Source organism: Athene cunicularia (assembly GCF_003259725.1).
Source record: "Athene cunicularia isolate RWA chromosome 8 unlocalized genomic scaffold, athCun1 chr8_part1, whole genome shotgun sequence".
Taxonomy (NCBI): domain Eukaryota; kingdom Metazoa; phylum Chordata; class Aves; order Strigiformes; family Strigidae; genus Athene; species Athene cunicularia.
The window spans coordinates 31,279,966-31,297,216 of NW_020799109.1; the positions used below are offsets into that span (position 1 = coordinate 31,279,966).

The following is a 17,251-nucleotide window of genomic DNA, read 5'->3' on the forward strand; positions in this document are numbered from 1 at the left end:
CCCTGTACCCATGGGCAGCCCAGCATGATTCAAACACATTGGTATCGACTTGGCTATCAATTTTCAAATCCCAGGCAGCTGGGCCAAGGAAGAGTAATTACTACATCCAACCATGTGCTCCAGCTAATGCAAATGGAGCAGCTTTTCCCTGGGACATTGCCTTGCATCCCATGATGGAGGACTCTGAAACAGAAATCAGTGCCAGGTAGGCAGAGTTAAGGCTGTTTTCCTTCTTCCAGGGTGGATATTTGCACTTAGGATGGGAGACCCAGCACCCACTGGAGCATCTCCACCCCCCAGACACCTCTCCAGCTTCATTCACAGCCCACAGTCCTGCATGACCCCAAGCAGGATCTTCTCCCCAAACAAGTGAGAGGAAGAGGAGGGAGCTGCCCCAGGGATGAAGGACATAAAGCTGAAATAATTTCTCTCTCCCATGTCTCTTGTGAGCAGAGGGGAAGGACAGAGACAGCCTCTCACCTCTGCCAGACCCCTCTCCTGGAGGACAGCCATTACCTAAGGACTTTCCTACACTTGTAGTAGCTACATGCACTTAATTTCCCCAAAACGTGGGTGATTTTGAGATCTCCAAAAGGAGAAGGAGCTCTGGCTGGACCAAGGGAAGTGAGGTGGGTTGGCAACATCACACACCCACCAGATACCAATTAAACACCCCTGAATACTTCCTCTAACAATGACCCACACAACCATACACTAGCAAGAGGCTTCCAATCTTATCCTCTCATGGTGGCTGGCTGTGGAAGACAAGCACTGGGGCTCTGACTGCTCTGGTAAAAGAGATGAGGAGCAGAAATGCCTGCTAAAAAGCCCTTATTTAGCAAAAAAGCTGAGAGAGGGGCAGGGAGAAAGCAGTAGATGGTAGCTGGGTAGATGGGTCCTAGCTTGTCCTGGGACATGCTGCCCCCAAAACCCAAGAGCTTTTAGAAGAAAAATGTTCAGATTAAGATCTCTGCTCACCAGATCTCCTAGAGACAAGGAGCAAGCCCATACTGCCTCTACTGTCCTTTTTGTTGGGTGGGTTTTTTGGGGGGGAGGGGTGGGAGGGAGAAAAGGCTGCCCGCACTTTCTGCAAGTTGCTTTTGTTGCTGGAATGAGGTTAAAGAAATTTGGCTCTTGGCACCTGCGTCATACGGCGAGAGAAGACAGTTCAGGGAGGGGAGGTGGTTTCTTGCTGCATACTCGGAGGCAGTGCTGGGGGGGCCTCATTCACACCCTCTCCCCATCTCGCCTTCTCACCCCGTCCCCTCCCTCCTGCTGCCCACGGCTCCCCTCTGCCAAGGGCTCCCCGCAGGACCGCGCCGGGGAAGCAGCAGCATCCATCCCGAACCCTCGCCGGGGTGGAAACCACCCTGCGCAGCCTTCTCCCTCCCGCACCCGCGGATGCTGCTGGCGGACACAAAGACCACCCGGGATCCCTGCTGAGCCTTAACCCCAGCTTTCTGCTTCAATTCACCAAAGTTTGTATGTGATGATTGCCTCCTCTCCTGCCTGCTCAGGAATACCTTGCAGGCAGCGACGGTGCATTTCTCTAGGCGAGCTGACCCCTGGAAGGGGCCATCTGAGAGCTTTGGGCTGAAAGATGCTCCCTGAGCCTGCGCTGAGCTGCAACTTGCAAAGCCAGGGAGCGGAGTGCTCATTTGGCCAGGGCATGGCATGGAGGGTTGGCTGAGCAGCTGGAGGAAGGGGCAGCGAGGCTGCTTCTGAGGCACATGTTAATTAGGCATGCTTTGTTAGCAGTTACCTGTTACAGCTTCTGGTAGGATCCACCTGTCCGAAGAGGAAGAGGAGGTCTGGGGATGCTTTCTGGAGAGGTGAGGGTGCTATGGAGCCTGGGGGAAAGAAGCATCCCATTATCCTGCCCTCCTGGCTGGAAATGGGGAGCACCTCGCTTCTATAAGCTCTCCTCTCCCTCTGTCAGCTGAGACATCCTCTCTTGAGGTGGCATTGGGGTCTCAAGGAAGGGCCAGATTTGGGGGTCGCTTTCTGACAGCCACATGGCTGCCCCCCACATCGCACCCCTGTGGGACATGTGTCTTCAGGCAGGGAAACTGCAGTGTGGGGAACGGGCAGGAGGAGGAGGCCAAGCAGGCAGGCAGAGGGGTCACAAGAGGGTTTTCCTGCCCCTTTTGTGGAGCATGAGCTTGGCTGTTTATGTGACTGTCAAGTCCATGCTCACAGCAATGGGGTGTGAACCCCCAGGATGGGGTGCCAGACAGGCAAGCTCTGTGGGAGAGAGGGGCCGTGGAGCATCGGTGGCCCCGCCAGCCTGCCAGGGGGAGTAGGTCCCCCCCCAGGGTACCTGTGCAGCAAGAAGTAGTGACTCCTCAGGGGCTGGGGCTTTTGCTGGGGCCATGGGGCAGAGCTGTGCCCGGGGTGGTATGGATCCATATGTAGATCCATACTGCCAGGACTGGAAGATACAGTGCTGGTTGCCAGGGCTCATCATGCTGGTGCTGGGGGAGGTGGGGATCTGGCTGTAAATCCTGGCACAACAAGGCTGAGGAGAAGGTCTGTTCTGAGCTGGGGTTGGGGTTTCCTCTGGGCTCAGCTCCTGGTGAGCCGAGGTGACTCTGCGGGAAGGAACAGGGTGGGGTCCCCGTGTCTGCAGGGCTGCTTGTGGGGTACAGAGGGGCTCAAAATAGCCCCTTGGAGAGCTCCCCACCCCAGCCTGCACCCTAAACCTGCTCAGAGGGACTCAGAAGGGGTTTTGAGCATCAGTAAGGTGAGGACAGGAGGATGCGGGGATGGTTTGTCACCACGTGGTAGCAGCCATGGGGAGCACACACGGATCTCTTGCTGCTCCCCTGATGGTGATGGTCCAGACTCCTCAGTCCCCCTTAGGGCAGCTCAAGGACCGTGTCAGGAGGCAGAAATAATTCCTAGGGGATCCCTTCCCGAACACAGCCACAGTTCTGGCTGACAACATCTTCATCCACAGCTCTGGGTGGGGGCTACAGGCACCCAAACCTGCTGGGCTGGGGGGGGGCTGGGGGACCGCAGCTCATACCCCAGGTGTAGGGTGTCTATGGGGCTCCCAGCCCTCTCCCTGCTCCCATTCATCTTGCCAGAGTGCATAGCAAATGCAATAAACACCGAGAAAAATGCTAATTAGTGAGTACAAGTGTGCAGGGTGTAAAGTAGATGTTTAACCATATTATATAAACAAACATAAAGGAGTCATAAATTAGGCAGGGGAAGAAGTCGATCCATTGATGGAACTGCCCAAGCAGAGTAGATAAAGGCAGTGCAAAGCAGCTGAGGGACAGGGACACGACGCAGCCATTGCCTGTAATCCTCTCTCCTTTTAATTGTGCCTGTAATGAGAAATGAAAGTCAATGTCATTAGATGTTGCTTCTCCCCATAGGATGGTCCCAGACAGGGGAACAGCATCCTACAGGCAGGCCAGGGTGAAAATCCCAGCGAAGGCAAAGCCTGGGACCTCTTGGATCCTCCCAGCTCTCTGAAACTAGTCTCTAACCATGCCCCATTTGCTGGCTGGAGTTACTGGGAGGTGGCTGCTAAATTTGATGGTATTAAGTGCTTGAAGCTTCAAGTCTCTATGGGTCCTGCTCTGTGGTTAGTTCCCAGTCTCCCCTAACCTGGTCTCAGCCTGGTGTCACCCTCCCTGTGCAAGAAATAAAATAAGGAAATAAGAAGGGATAAGGACAGGAAAATAAAAATAAAACAGAAAATATGGGGCAGGTTTGGTCTGTCCCTTGGTCTGGAAAGGATTTTTTCCCCCCTAGCACTCTCTCATGTGTCTCACAAGGCAGGTTGAGCCTTCCCTACTGATGCACCTGAAAGAAATCCCGGGGTGCCCAGCACCATTTCAGCTGACCTTTAGTTAAAGATTGTCCCTATCAGCTGCCTCCACTCCCACAGCCCTTGAGGGGAGATTGAAAGAGCCTCTCCCCTTCATCCCTACCCGCTATTTCCTGGCTGAAGGAAGGGGTCGGAGCATGGGTGAGCAAGCCCCTTTCCACTGGGGCAGCGACATGCCTGCACTAATTAATTGATTATGGTATTCCCTGAAATAGCCCCGAATTTTGGAGTAGTTGGACAGATCCAGTCCAGGGACAGGCAGCTGGAGCTGGCAGCTGGCTTGGCACTGCCTGTTGAGACATTACGTCCCCACCCCTCTCTTGGCCTCTGGACCTGCTGGGGGAGTTTTCTGACCGAATAAATACTCAGAGGAACATCCTTCCTCACCAAAAATCTCAGCACCAAACCTCCCACCCACGGGCTGCCATGGGGTTCTGGGAGCCTTTCTCCTCCTTTGCCTTCCATTCTCTACAGCTTGTCATCCTCATCTTGGAGCTTGAATTTATTTTCCCTTTATAATTACCTATCACAATCTCTCCCAGCAGTTCCTTGATGAGCTCCAGGTAATTGTTTAGTTCTTTTTTTCCCCTTCTGTTTTCCTTGATGCTTTGCAATGTCAGAGCCTTGTATTTCCATAAGACAGTACATTTCTTCCCAGTAAAGCATCCACAGGGCAGCAGCACTGACAAGGTACAGGCAGCAAAGCCGGCAGCTGCCTTGCTTATATCTCCTGGTTTCAACCAGCTGCCTTCAGTAAAACACAACTCTTTCAATAAGCCAGCGTGGTGAGCTCGTCCTGCCAGCATGTAAGCATTCAAGTTGGCAGAGGTTGGGAAAACATGGGGCGGATGGAAGTGTCATGGCTGCAGGTTGTCACACATCCTTTCTCCTGTTCCCCATGCTGGGGACCCTCATGGGTGTGGGTTTTGATAACCCATGACTGGTTGCTGCCAGATTTGCTAGTGGGGTGGAAACCCCAGGGACACTAAAGTCTCCCTCCATGCTCCCTGGGATGTCTGGGGGTAGGAGGGGGTCTGGGTCTCCCCAAAACACCCAACAAAAAGGACAGTAGAGGCAGTATGGGCTTGCTCCTTGTCTCTAGGAGATCTGGTGAGCAGAGATCTTAATCTGAACATTTTTCTTCTAAAAGCTCTTGGGTTTTGGGGGCAGCATGTCCCAGGACAAGCTAGGACCCATCTACCCAGCTACCATCTACTGCTTTCTCCCTGCCCCTCTCTCAGCTTTTTTGCTAAATAAGGGCTTTTTAGCAGGCATTTCTGCTCCTCATCTCTTTTACCAGAGCAGTCAGAGCCCCAGTGCTTGTCTTCCACAGCCAGCCACCATGAGAGGATAAGATTGGAAGCCTCTTGCTAGTGTATGGTTGTGTGGGTCATTGTTAGAGGAAGTATTCAGGGGTGTTTAATTGGTATCTGGTGGGTGTGTGATGTTGCCAACCCACCTCACTTCCCTTGGTCCAGCCAGAGCTCCTTCTCCTTTTGGAGATCTCAAAATCACCCACGTTTTGGGGAAATTAAGTGCATGTAGCTACTACAAGTGTAGGAAAGTCCTTAGGTAATGGCTGTCCTCCAGGAGAGGGGTCTGGCAGAGGTGAGAGGCTGTCTCTGTCCTTCCCCTCTGCTCACAAGAGACATGGGAGAGAGAAATTATTTCAGCTTTATGTCCTTCATCCCTGGGGCAGCTCCCTCCTCTTCCTCTCACTTGTTTGGGGAGAAGATCCTGCTTGGGGTCATGCAGGACTGTGGGCTGTGAATGAAGCTGGAGAGGTGTCTGGGGGGTGGAGATGCTCCAGTGGGTGCTGGGTCTCCCATCCTAAGTGCAAATATCCACCCTGGAAGAAGGAAAACAGCCTTAACTCTGCCTACCTGGCACTGATTTCTGTTTCAGAGTCCTCCATCATGGGATGCAAGGCAATGTCCCAGGGAAAAGCTGCTCCATTTGCATTAGCTGGAGCACATGGTTGGATGTAGTAATTACTCTTCCTTGGCCCAGCTGCCTGGGATTTGAAAATTGATAGCCAAGTCGATACCAATGTGTTTGAATCATGCTGGGCTGCCCATGGGTACAGGGAGGCACTCAGGGACAGCTGCCCCACCAACAGGCAACATGGGGAAAGGTTGTGCTTTGGCTTTCCAAGTTCATCCCTAGCAGGAAAGGTGACCCCTGAGTCCTGCCTGCGCCGAGCCCTGCCTGTGCCGAGCCCTGCCTATGCTATGCTGTAGTGGGGTGGTGGGGGCAGGATGGGTGAGAAAACAGCAGGAGCAGAGCATGCCCTGGGTCACGCAGCCCCTCGTGGTCCCCACCCTTGGGGCTCAAATCCCACCACTGCAGTCCTAGAACATCATCTCCAACAGGGAAATGTTTCCTAGGGAAGCTCTCAAGCTGTTTCCTCGCTGGTTTCCTTCCTTTCAGCTGGAATCGTGTTAGTCAGCAGAAATCACTAAAAACGTGGATTCCTAAACCGCATTTTTTATTTTCCTTATTTTTCTAGTGGATGAGTCCTCTACTCCCTGCAGGGTTTTGCAGCCTCTTCTTGCCAAACACTGTGGCCAAGAATAGGTTCTGTTGATGGAGTACACCCTAAATAACAAGGGGGACAAGCAGGGAGCTTCACTGGGGGCGATTTTGCTGTGAGCGGCCAAGCTCACGCTGCAGACAGCTCAGCAACCCTGGGGCGAGAGCACAGCCAGTAATTAAAACACAGATTGATTTGGTTCGATCTGGTTATTGTCCCTTGGGGGGGAAAGGGGGCTCCCCAAGGGGACACGCTGGCACTAATGGGACCCAGCATTTCTCGGGGAGGTTCAGAGCCCTGCCTGGCTCTGCCTGGCTCTGCCTGGCCCTGCTTATCTCTGCCCACAGCCACAGCACAGAGTTGGACCTCTCCTCGTGCAACACTCACGTGCATGTGTTTTTAGAAGGGATGCTTATACTTGCATGGAGACTTAAAAGAAAATCCCTCTGCAAAGCATCAGCATTAAACTTATCTTTAATTACACAGTTAATTTATTATGTAGCACTAGTAACAAAGTAAACTGGGCAAACAGCTCTGAGATAGCACGCTGAGAATTGCCTCATTTAGTAAATAATTTTAACTTAAGTAATTATTTCCTGCAAGGGGGACGATGCAGGAGCACCCCGGGGGACTCTTCACTCCAGGCTGCAGGAGGGATAAACCCTCCATGTAATTCCTCACTAATTACTCGATGCTGTCGTCGCCTCCTCCCCACCTCTGGCTGAAGTGCACCCATCGTCCCATGCACCCCAGGACAACCAACGGGGTCCCAGTAGGTGCTTTCAGTGGTGCCTTTGGGTGCCACCAGCCCCAGGCTGGCAGCATCCCTGGGCAGAGGGCAGTTGGTTTTCCTTTGGGTTGAGTTGGGTTTTTTTCCTCCTCAATTTTAACCCATCCACTTGTCATTTTGCTAAAGCATCGTCTCCTTTCACTAGCCTTGCATAACAAAGACTAATTGCAGTGGGGTACTGGTTAACGTGCGGGGCATTTTCCTGCTGGGCAGGAGGGAGTGGGCTACAGCCAAGCTGGAGGCAGACAATGTTACCAGCATCGCTGGTAGCCAGCACTCGTGGCACTGTCGCCTGCATCCCGAGGTCCTCCAGCTGCCCTGTTTTCAGTAGGAAACATGGTTTATACAGTGCTGCTTCATTTCTGTTTTCCCCGCTTGTCTTCCTCTCCAGCTCATCCTGCTCCCCCCTCCTCCCCTGTCTCTGTCCCTGTCCCCCCAACCCTCTTCAGCTTCGCCCACACGCTCTTCCCCACTCCGGCCTTTTGTTTCCCCCTGGGGCTTCATTTAAAAGCGCCATTGATGCCGTTAGGCGCTAATATGAAGAGCCTCTCTCCGGCTGCCCGCCACAGATGGGGACCTCGGCTCAATCCATGTCCTGTTCTCCAGTGGGGAATAACAATGAACTCCAGCACCGTGGAGAGACAGAGAAAGAGCAGCTCTGTGCTCTGGGAGACAGCCCTGTCCCCGGGGCCAAAATAACTCCACTTGTTTTATTTATCAACTCCGGGGGGACGGGGAGTGAGTGGCATACAGATGTTGCCACAGCTGGCTCTGCAAGCCCGACGTGCCTGGGACCAGCCTCACAGCAGGGTCCTCTGTGGAGGGGGGATGCTCTGGGGTGTCTGGGTCTCAACATCCCATCCAGATCTGGAAAAGCAGCTGGGGGGTGTTTTAAAACAAAAAGCAAGATTTGGGCTGTGGAGATTTCTATGGCTGAGCCCCAAGCAGCCTTCAGTTGCTAGCATCTGACCTGACATGAATTTCCACCCTGCCCCAGGCTGGGACCCCAGTGATGCTCATACAGAGCCTGAGACAGCTCAGCATTTACCCAGTGGCTCCAGCGCTTAGAAAACAGAGGAGAAAAGTCCTTCATCATTTATGCATGCACACAAAATGAAATGAAGGGTGATAGCAACTGAGTTGATTTTCCCCATCCCCTGCTCCCTCCCTGCCACTGCCCCCCTGCATTCAGGCTTCCTCCCTCCCGTTCCTCTCTTCCTGCGCTCCCACAAGTGAATTGGATTAGTCACCTTCTTAATTAACCGTGCCAGTGTGAGCTCTATTAGGTATTAAATGTTTGTCACAATCCAATTTTAAAAATCCATCCCAGCAGGGCAGGGCTTCGGAGGCGCCAGGGGTTTGCAGCCCTCACAGTGGGGGCTCGGAGGAATGAAGCTGAGTGGGTCTAGGGGGGCCTGGTGGGGTGTAACTCCCCTCAACTCCTGGATACCCCAGGGGCTTGTCTTGCCTTTGAGAAAGGTCATCCTCACCCTCTTAGCAAGGGGTAGACCCAGTGCTGGTGCCCCAAGGAGAGTCAAGGATGTCCCTCCCAGCACCTCCAAAGCACTCGCCAAGCCAACATAGGTTGAAAATTGGAATGGAACTGGGTGAAAATCCCTGGTGGAGCTGTGGTACACGAGCTCTGACCAACAGCAGGGTGCAGAGCCAGGGTAAGCCCAGCCTTTTGTGGGAGTTGAGGGCCGTGTTGTTAATGTGCAGGCTGGATGCTGTCGGGAGGGAGATGGCATCAGCATCTTCAGCATCGAAGGCAGCTTTTGTTTTGAATGAACGCCCTCACCGGGGATGGGTTTCACTTCTGCTTTAAAATCAACCCAGCTCCTAAGGACAGGCAGGGTGCATCCATCTGCAGCTCCCCACAGGGTCCAGCCCCCTCTCTGGGGCATGTGCCCCACAGATGCTCCAGGCTCTCCACCCCATCAGGTGCCTTCATCATTGCTCAGCTCTTTTATCTTTCTCTCAGTCGTCTAGACCATTTCTGATCTGTAACAAACTTTGACCTCTCTTCTTAGTTCCCTTAATAGCCTCTGCAGAAGGACTTTATTAAAGCCGTGTGGAAACTCTGAATTCATTACAGCTCCTTATGCTCTGCCACACAGCGCTTTGCTGGCTCCCTCAAGTCAGGGCTCCTGTAGTTTACAGGGTCCATACAAAATGCTTGGGCTGTTTTCTTCTTAGCCCAAATTATTATTTATCATTTTTATGCATTTCTTGATTATTTATTCTTTATTATTACAATTTATTATTTATTATGTTTTTATTATTATTATTTAATTTGCTTTCTCCCCACACCAAATGGTGAGGCTCACAGCATCATCCCATGTGTGTTTTGCTGTAGAGGAGGTGAACCACTCACTGGACAGGTGGGTGAAGCAATCATTTTGCATAGTAGGTTACATGTCAGTTGGCATTTTTAGTCTTCAGGAAAACTCTCAAGTGAACACTGCAGGTACTGGGGAGTCTCAGTGGATACCCACAACCACACATCACGCCCTTGAGGTACCACAGCAGCTGATGCAGTCCGGGAGGTGAGACCCCAATAGGGAGCGTCTCGTTGTCAGCAGAGGCAGAAAGCTTAATCTCTTTATATTTCTCTTTATCGATTGTGGCTTTACAGCTAAATCACTCACTAGAGCCACGCATGAGCCTCCCCACTGCAAGTGCATTAGCAGCCTGCGGGACTCCAGTCATTGCATGGTGGTGCCTCGCCTGCCATCCTGTCCATGGGGCTCGGCAGAGGAGCTCTGGCAGCATCCAAGCATGCCTGATTTCAACATTAAATGGGAACACTTGGGCAAGCCCAGGAAAGAGGAGTGGGACGTGATGGCATACATGTGTGGATATGGGTTCAAGTGCTGATGCACTGGGGCGCTTGCCTGGGGAAGCAGCTTGAGGTGGTTTGTCACTCATGGGTGCAACACTAAAGGGGTCAGCCATGCAGGCCCTCTCAATCTCCCAGGTGGATTTATAGGTGCATTATGTCATGTATCTTCTTCAAGTGTTCTATCTTACGTCCTGTAACTGCAAGAGGGGGTCCTTCCTGCCTCCACTCTAGTGCATTCCCAAAACACATCCTCCTCACCAGGATGGAGGGCTGGGTGAGGGATAAGAGGGATCTTGAGGTGTTATCGATCCCTAGAGCAAAGAATCTGCTTCTCTGGAGGATTTTTTCTTTCCAGCAATCAATGGAAATGTGTTTATCAGGAAACTGTGTTTGATCTGGACAAGTGTTTTACTGATGTAAACAGAGCTGGTGAGAGGGACAGAGGGAGGAAAGATAAGGAGGGTTGGGAGAGGAGAGACAGACACGGAAAGGACCAGGAGGGAGGAGAGGAGATGAAGGGGGCAGAAATAAGGAGGGATCTGGCCCTTCCCTGCCCAAGCTGCCAGAGAGCAGAAATAGGGGTACGACCTACCCCAAGCTTTGCACAGACCCCTATTAGAGGTGGGCCAGGGATGCCAGGCACTGCAGGCAGGGGGTCATCACTGCCAGCCCTGGTGGGATGTCTCCAGCTGGTCCAGGCAACTCCTTGGGGAGCAGAAAGCAACTGGTTTCCTTAAATTAGCAGGTGTGCAGGCAGGGAAAGGAGCAATGAGGGCAGGTTTCCATGGAAATGAGAGCTGGCAGGAGAGGTGGTGAAGGTAGAACAGGCAGCAATGAGCCCTGGCAGGGGTGATGCTCTGCCCACCTGACCCTTGCTGCCCAAGGGAGGGCTTTTCTCTGCAGTTTTAGGGTATTAATTGCAGCAAAAATTAATCTCTTTGTGATGGAGATGTGCTTATGCCTGATGCTTTAGTAACGGGTCTTTTCTTCTTCCTCCGTAACATCATTTATGCTATAAGATCCTCAGGAAAGACAAGAAGCAAATGCCCAGCCATGAAATGTTGGCTTGGGGAGTGAGAGTAGGCAGCGGGTTTAGAAAAAAGAGCAGTTTCAAATGTCAGGGGAATTTGTGTGATGAGGATGCGGTTAGCGGAGGGTGGCTGGGCCAGCAGGTTAATGTGCCTAGCCTTTGCAAAATGAACCGGGGGACATTTAATGACTGTAAATAGTGAGGGCTTAGGTTTTACATCTGGTCTTTAAAATACCTGTTAAATCCCAGGTGAACTCTCACTCAGCCTCTGTCCATATTTTGGCTCCTCAGTAGGAGTAGCACTTTTGGTCCTGCCCTTGCACATCCCCTTTGAGTCCCAACATAACTGGAGGACAAATCCTCATACGGGATCCCATGAAGCTGATGGCGGAACTTGATCCAGGCAGGAAAAATTGATCTCTAACATCAATGGGGCATTGTGCACATGGGTCCTGTGCAAGCAGCAGGATGAGCATCCTGATGAGCATCACTTGGGAGCTGGGGAAGGTATGTGCCTCCCTTTAGCTGGGAGCAAACTTCTCCTCTGCCCCAGGCTAGATAAAGCAGAGCAGAGATGGATCTGGTCATGCTGCAGAGAAGAATAAGGCATCTTCATTTTAGATACAGCTGGAGGAGGGGATGTGTGCACCATCTCTGCATCCTGCACATATGCATGCTGCTGGCAGGCTCACTTGTACCCAGGTCCTGTGCAACCTGGCTGTGTGCAGGGGGAATTTAGGAGCCCATTCAGCAGCCTATGCATGACAATCCTTGCATGTGCAAGCCCTGGCCCAGCACCAGTGAAATGCACTACTCCCAGATTCAGCGAGATTTGAGGCAGGGTGGGGATGCTACCACCACATGCAGCCAGGGACCATACTGCAGAGCTGTGGAGGACCTGCCCTCCTCTCCCAGAGCTGGTCCTCATCTCCCAGCGCTGATTTGAAGACATCCAGCCCCATGTGGACCCCCAAATGCCACCATCCCGGAGAAGGGGCCAATCCACACCACCAGTGGGACAGGCAGAGGGATGCCCCAAACCATGCCCAGATGATGCTGGCACAGATATCTCTCCTCTGCCCCAGCATGTGGCCTGCAGCAGCCTGACTGCTGACAGCTTTTTAATAAGTTGCTGCCTGATGTAAGGCCACTGAGCACAGTTGGTTGCCACTGGTGGTTTTTATTTCCACCCCCAGAACAAATTTGGGTTCCACCACACCCGGTGCTGTCTGCACCTCTCATCGTGTTGTGGCACATGGTCCACCCCACTCACCCAGTAGGACAGTCCTCCATTAGATGGGACAAGGCAGGAGGGACCCCAAACTGGGTCCCAGAGGCAGAGGGAGCTGGGGCGGGTGGCACATCCCTCTGTCCATATCTGGGCTGCCTGCTTCTGCCAGGAGGATGCGTGTGTGGGACCTATGGAGGCTGCTGAGATCCAGTCCAGCCTGGGCTCCCTTCCTCCTAAAATAAGTGTATTTGGGTAATTTCCCACTGCAGAAACCAGTGGGATTCATCATTTACCCAGTCAATACCAATGCTTGGGGTTGTATTAAACAGGACACCAAAGGAATTTGAATGGATCTAATTCTTAGGGGTATAAATTGAACCATTAACCAATGTCAAGCTGGGGATGCTTTCTTCAAACTTATTTTCACTTACAAGTCCTTTTTGCACATGAATCTCCACACCTCTCTACCTATACTGGGGAAAATCTCATCTTTGCTTCTAGGGAACAGTTCTGGCTGCTGGCTGCAGCCACACCAATTTGCCAGTGTGCCTGGCCCTAGCGCAGCAGCCTCCCGCCCGTGGCCATAAATCACCCTCCTGGAGGGAAACTGACCCCAGGCAATTAGTATTTGCCTCACGCCCTGATGCACCAGGGGCTTTATCCCCTCTAAGCTTTTATCTTCTCTTGTTATCCCCTTTGGTGTCTAATCCTCCTTCGAATCCCACTAAGCCGCTGATGTGGCTGTGCCCAGACCCTGACAGCCATCCAGGGATAATTCCTGCATCCAAGGGTGGGATGCTTTGGGATGCTCCAGACCAAAACCAGAGCAGACTCAGGAGGAAGCACAAACCATCCTCATCAAGATAAATATTTAATTGGACTGAAAAATCAGCTGGGGGGGGTGGGGGGGGGTGTCCTCCTAAATCCTGCATACAGCTACAGAACTGCATTTCCTGCTGCTTGACCTTGATAAAAGCACTCTCTCCAAATGAGATCAGAGGGGCAAATGTGGTTAATTGCTGGCATGGGCTCCACTCCTGAGTTGCAGAGATCCCTAGGCTCAGTGGGTGATGGCACATGGGACACCCCAATTACATAGCCAGTGCTGGGTTGTCCCTAGCAAGGGAGCTTCTTGCCTTGCTCCAGGGCTTTGCAGAAGGCAAAGCTCTCGGCTCTTTGCTCTCCCCCAGAGCTGCAGCTGCCCCAGCCCAGGGCTCAGCCTGGTAGAGGTGTTATAAATTCGTAACACCTTCATCCTTTTCCTCACTTCCTTTGTTCCCTGTGGTCACCTGGAAACAAATGTTTTAGTGCAAAGAAGGAGGTGAGGAACCTTTCTGTTTATCCCCTGGTGTATTTGGTATGAAGAATGGCACCTGGGACAAGTCCAGAGCCAGATCTCCAGAGGGAGCTGATCCCAGTAAATACCTCCTGCTCACATCAGGAAAAACTTTAACTTCCTGTTTTCCAGGGTGGAGGCAGCCTAGCAGCAGCCCACATCCCTGCCACAATCAGTCCCTAGGGTGATTCTGCTGGTGCCCCACACAGTCCCAAGCCCATGGCTGCAAGTGCCACTCTGCTACATCACAGGCCAGCAGCATTAATTGTCTCTCATTACTTTGTAATTATCCAGTAAATTACTATATTCTCATTCCCCTGCCTGCCTCCCTGCACCCTGCAGCCTCATCCCTGTTAGGTGCATCTCTTGATTATCCCTAATGATGGTGATGCACCTGAATGCCAAAATCCCCATTTCCCTGTAATTTGCACCATGGCAGAGCAGCTGGAGCTAAAACCGCCCTGACTTTGTGGCTGTTGGGCCCATTACTCGCTAATTATCCTCTGGGCTTACCAGGATGGTGGGGAAAGTGGACATGTGCCCTGAGGTGGCCACAGGGACCTCAGGGGACACCACGCTGTGCTAGCCCCAGGCAGCTCAGTGAGGTTTTCCCATCCCGGACTGAGCGTGTGGGCAAGGGACAGGCAGCCTTTGCTGGCAGGAGAGCAGTGGGGAAGAACACCTGTGTGTCTGAGACCTTCCAAACTCACTCCACCCCATGAGGGCTCCCTGTATGTGTGCACAAGGTGCATTCTAACCCCCTCAGGCAGGAGGGGGGTTTATCCAGGGCAGCTGCACAGGTTTCTCCAGTTGCTGCAGCAAATGGGAAGGCAAAGTCCCAAAATGAAGAATTTAATTTTTTAGTCTATTTAGGGAATTCCTTACTCTGCTTATTCCTCATCCTGCTTAGGGGAACTGAGGCACAGCACCAAGCCAGGGCCTTTGGCTGCAGGAATGTACCACCATCCCAGGGCAAGGTAGGGATGGGCCACATCCTGCTCTCCCCGCCCAGGAGTGGGAGTCTGCCCACAGGCTGCTCCTTTGGCAGGTCATTTCTCCACCATATGGGATCTGGAGAGACATTCCTTGGATTCCTGCAGGGACCCTACCCAAGCTGAGTGGACTGTGGCCCTCCTGACCTGATCTCAAGGGTCAGTTCATCCCTTTGCCAAGCAGTAATTACTTGGATTGCTTGGAATTGCTTTCTGGGCAGTGAGGTCTTGCATGGTCCTACTATACCTTAGTGGTGGGAGGCAGGATTACTGCTAGGCAAGGGGGGTTGGAAGGGATGCTGAAATTAATGGGGTTTGGGAAGGAGGTAGCTTGAGTGGGATGCTTCTTGAGCCATTTTAGTAGGGAAAAGAAAAAAAACGAAGACAACAACCTCCCAGATTAGAAAACCTGTTGAAAGTGCCTGTCATGGCACGAGATGCTCTGTTTGGCTGAGCATGCTTGGGTCACTGCTGGTCTGGCTGGGCAAAAGATCCCTCCACAGGGGATGGATCCTTTTAGGGCATGAGGTGGAATGAGGTGGGAGGAAACAGAAGGGAGAGGGAAATCCCCAGAGATGACTATCGCAAGGAGGATTAGAAGAGGCAAACACTCAATCCAGCTGTTGAATCCCCAAAAAAAAGCATTTGCAGGGAGATCTGGGTGCTCTCTCCCCAAAACCCTTCCAGGACTGCAAATGGCTCCATCCCACCAGGGATGCAGGTGATGCCCATGGGGTGATGACCAACCCCTCAATCTTTTTATTGACACCTGAATGGCTTGGAGGGAAGAACCAGGGGATTTTTATATTAAAAAAAGGGGGGGTGGGGGGTGTTACGTTTAAGGTGTGCTGTTCCCAACATGGGGACTTGATTGAGAGCACAGGGTTGGGGATAGGGCAGCAGGGAGAAAATGAACCCTTGACATTTACCTTATTTGACCCTAACAGTGGGAGAGGTTTGGATTTGCTCAGCACAGGTGCAGGTTTTTGGCTGAGTCAGCAGCACGTGGCTGGCAGAGGGCCAGTCCCCAAAGCAGCAGCTTGGGGTTTTAACCTTTCCCTGGGGTGAGCATAGCCAGCGTCAGCACTAAAAAAAATATGACGCAATGGAGGTGTGAATCAGCAAGAGGAAAATTCCCACCATCCAGGGAGGGAGAGGAGGCAGAAAAATTACAGGCAGAACCATGCTGGACTCTCCGAGGCGACTTTATAGAATGCAGTGATGGGGTGGGAATAGGATGGTCAAGGAAGGGCACAGAGCCATGGTGCCAGAGCAGTCAGTGTGGTATGGGGCAATGTATTGAGGATGTTCATCTGATGATATTCTGGGCTTGAATTTCAGCTGCCGGGAACCTTGGGAAAGTGGCCCAGGTACCAGTCTCACAACAACAGTGAAATGTGACCTTTCTCCCAAAACCCGCTGTCCTCTGCAGGGTGGCCAGGTCCTGAGCATCCCAGGATGCAGGAGGTTAGGTATCCCTGCACCTGTTTGCCAGCCACAGGTTTCTTGGTGCCCATGGGCAGAGTGGGGCAAAAAGTGTGCTGAGGAGGGGAAGCATCCATGGAGTGGGATGCTGAGCTTCTGCATTTCATGCTCCTGTGCCAAAGGGTATTCTTCCATCACTCTTTGCTGTGTGGAGGAGCTAGAGATGAGGATGGTTTAGGAGAAAAGGCACAGAGATGGGGCTGTGTTAGCTCACCAGTAATGCACTTGAGATGAGCAGTGTAATGGAGGTCATAAACAAGACTGATGTGTGGATTAAAAAGACAGAGGGAAGAGAAGCAAAGGTTAAGAACATAAATAGGTGAAGCTCTAACCAGGAGCAGAAGGTAGAGGCTGGGAAGAAGACAGTGAATAAAGCAGGGACTGAGTTGCTGAAGGGTTAGATAAACATGCAAGGGATGGGGGAACTGAGAGAAAAGTAAGATGGATAAATAAGCAGTGAGATGAGATCAGTACCAGGGAGCTGGGGGTTAGGGAGAGCTGGGAGGTGCAGGACAGAGGGATGAGGATGTGGTACCCACCATGCCAGGGCACTTGACATCTCCGGAGGAGAAAGAAATACAATCAAATACCAGCATCTCCCAAATGTTGCTCATCTCAATTTCCCTGCCAAGTGCCAAGTTACTTTATACAGCTTCCTATTTTCCCAGCTATTTGCTCAGACATTAATTTTACAGCCCGAGTTGAAAGAGCTATTTGAAACAAAGCGAGTGGCACCTCAGTCCTAATTCCCAGCAGCAGTCAGGCACCATAAAGTAGCACCACGCTGCTTCCCTGAGACCCTTAATTAGCCCCTGACAGGGCTGCACTATTAATTGCCTTACACCCCAAAAAGATGGTCCAAAAGATATATGCATATATGCATAGTATGTACGCTGCTCCTATTAAACTCATAATGGGGCTTTCTGCTGGTTTTAGGGTGCTGGCACTGCAGCGAAGATGCAGGGATGTCATGGTGTTGGAAAGATGGAGAGGGGCAGAGCAAAAAGCAGAAAACCTTGCCCATACATGTAGTCATTTTTGACAGTTATGAAGGAACAAGCCTCCCCTTAAAAGGATTAAATGCTTTTTTTATGGCATGGCTCTAAAAATGAGCTGGAGTGGAGAAGCAGCTCACCATGCTGCTGCTTCACTCCCCCCCCCCCCCCCC

General features: G+C 52.0%; 1 protein-coding gene across 1 annotated transcript in view; it reads left to right on the forward strand.

The window, feature by feature from the left end:
- Positions 1 to 4,930: 4,930 nt before the first annotated feature.
- Positions 4,931 to 17,251, forward strand: part of TNR (tenascin R) — an 83,385-nt gene continuing 71,064 nt past the window's right edge. Inside the window, exon 1 of the mRNA XM_026853765.1 lies at positions 4,931 to 4,954. The gene's annotated coding sequence lies outside the window, so the exon portion shown is untranslated. The remainder of the gene's footprint in view (positions 4,955 to 17,251) is intronic.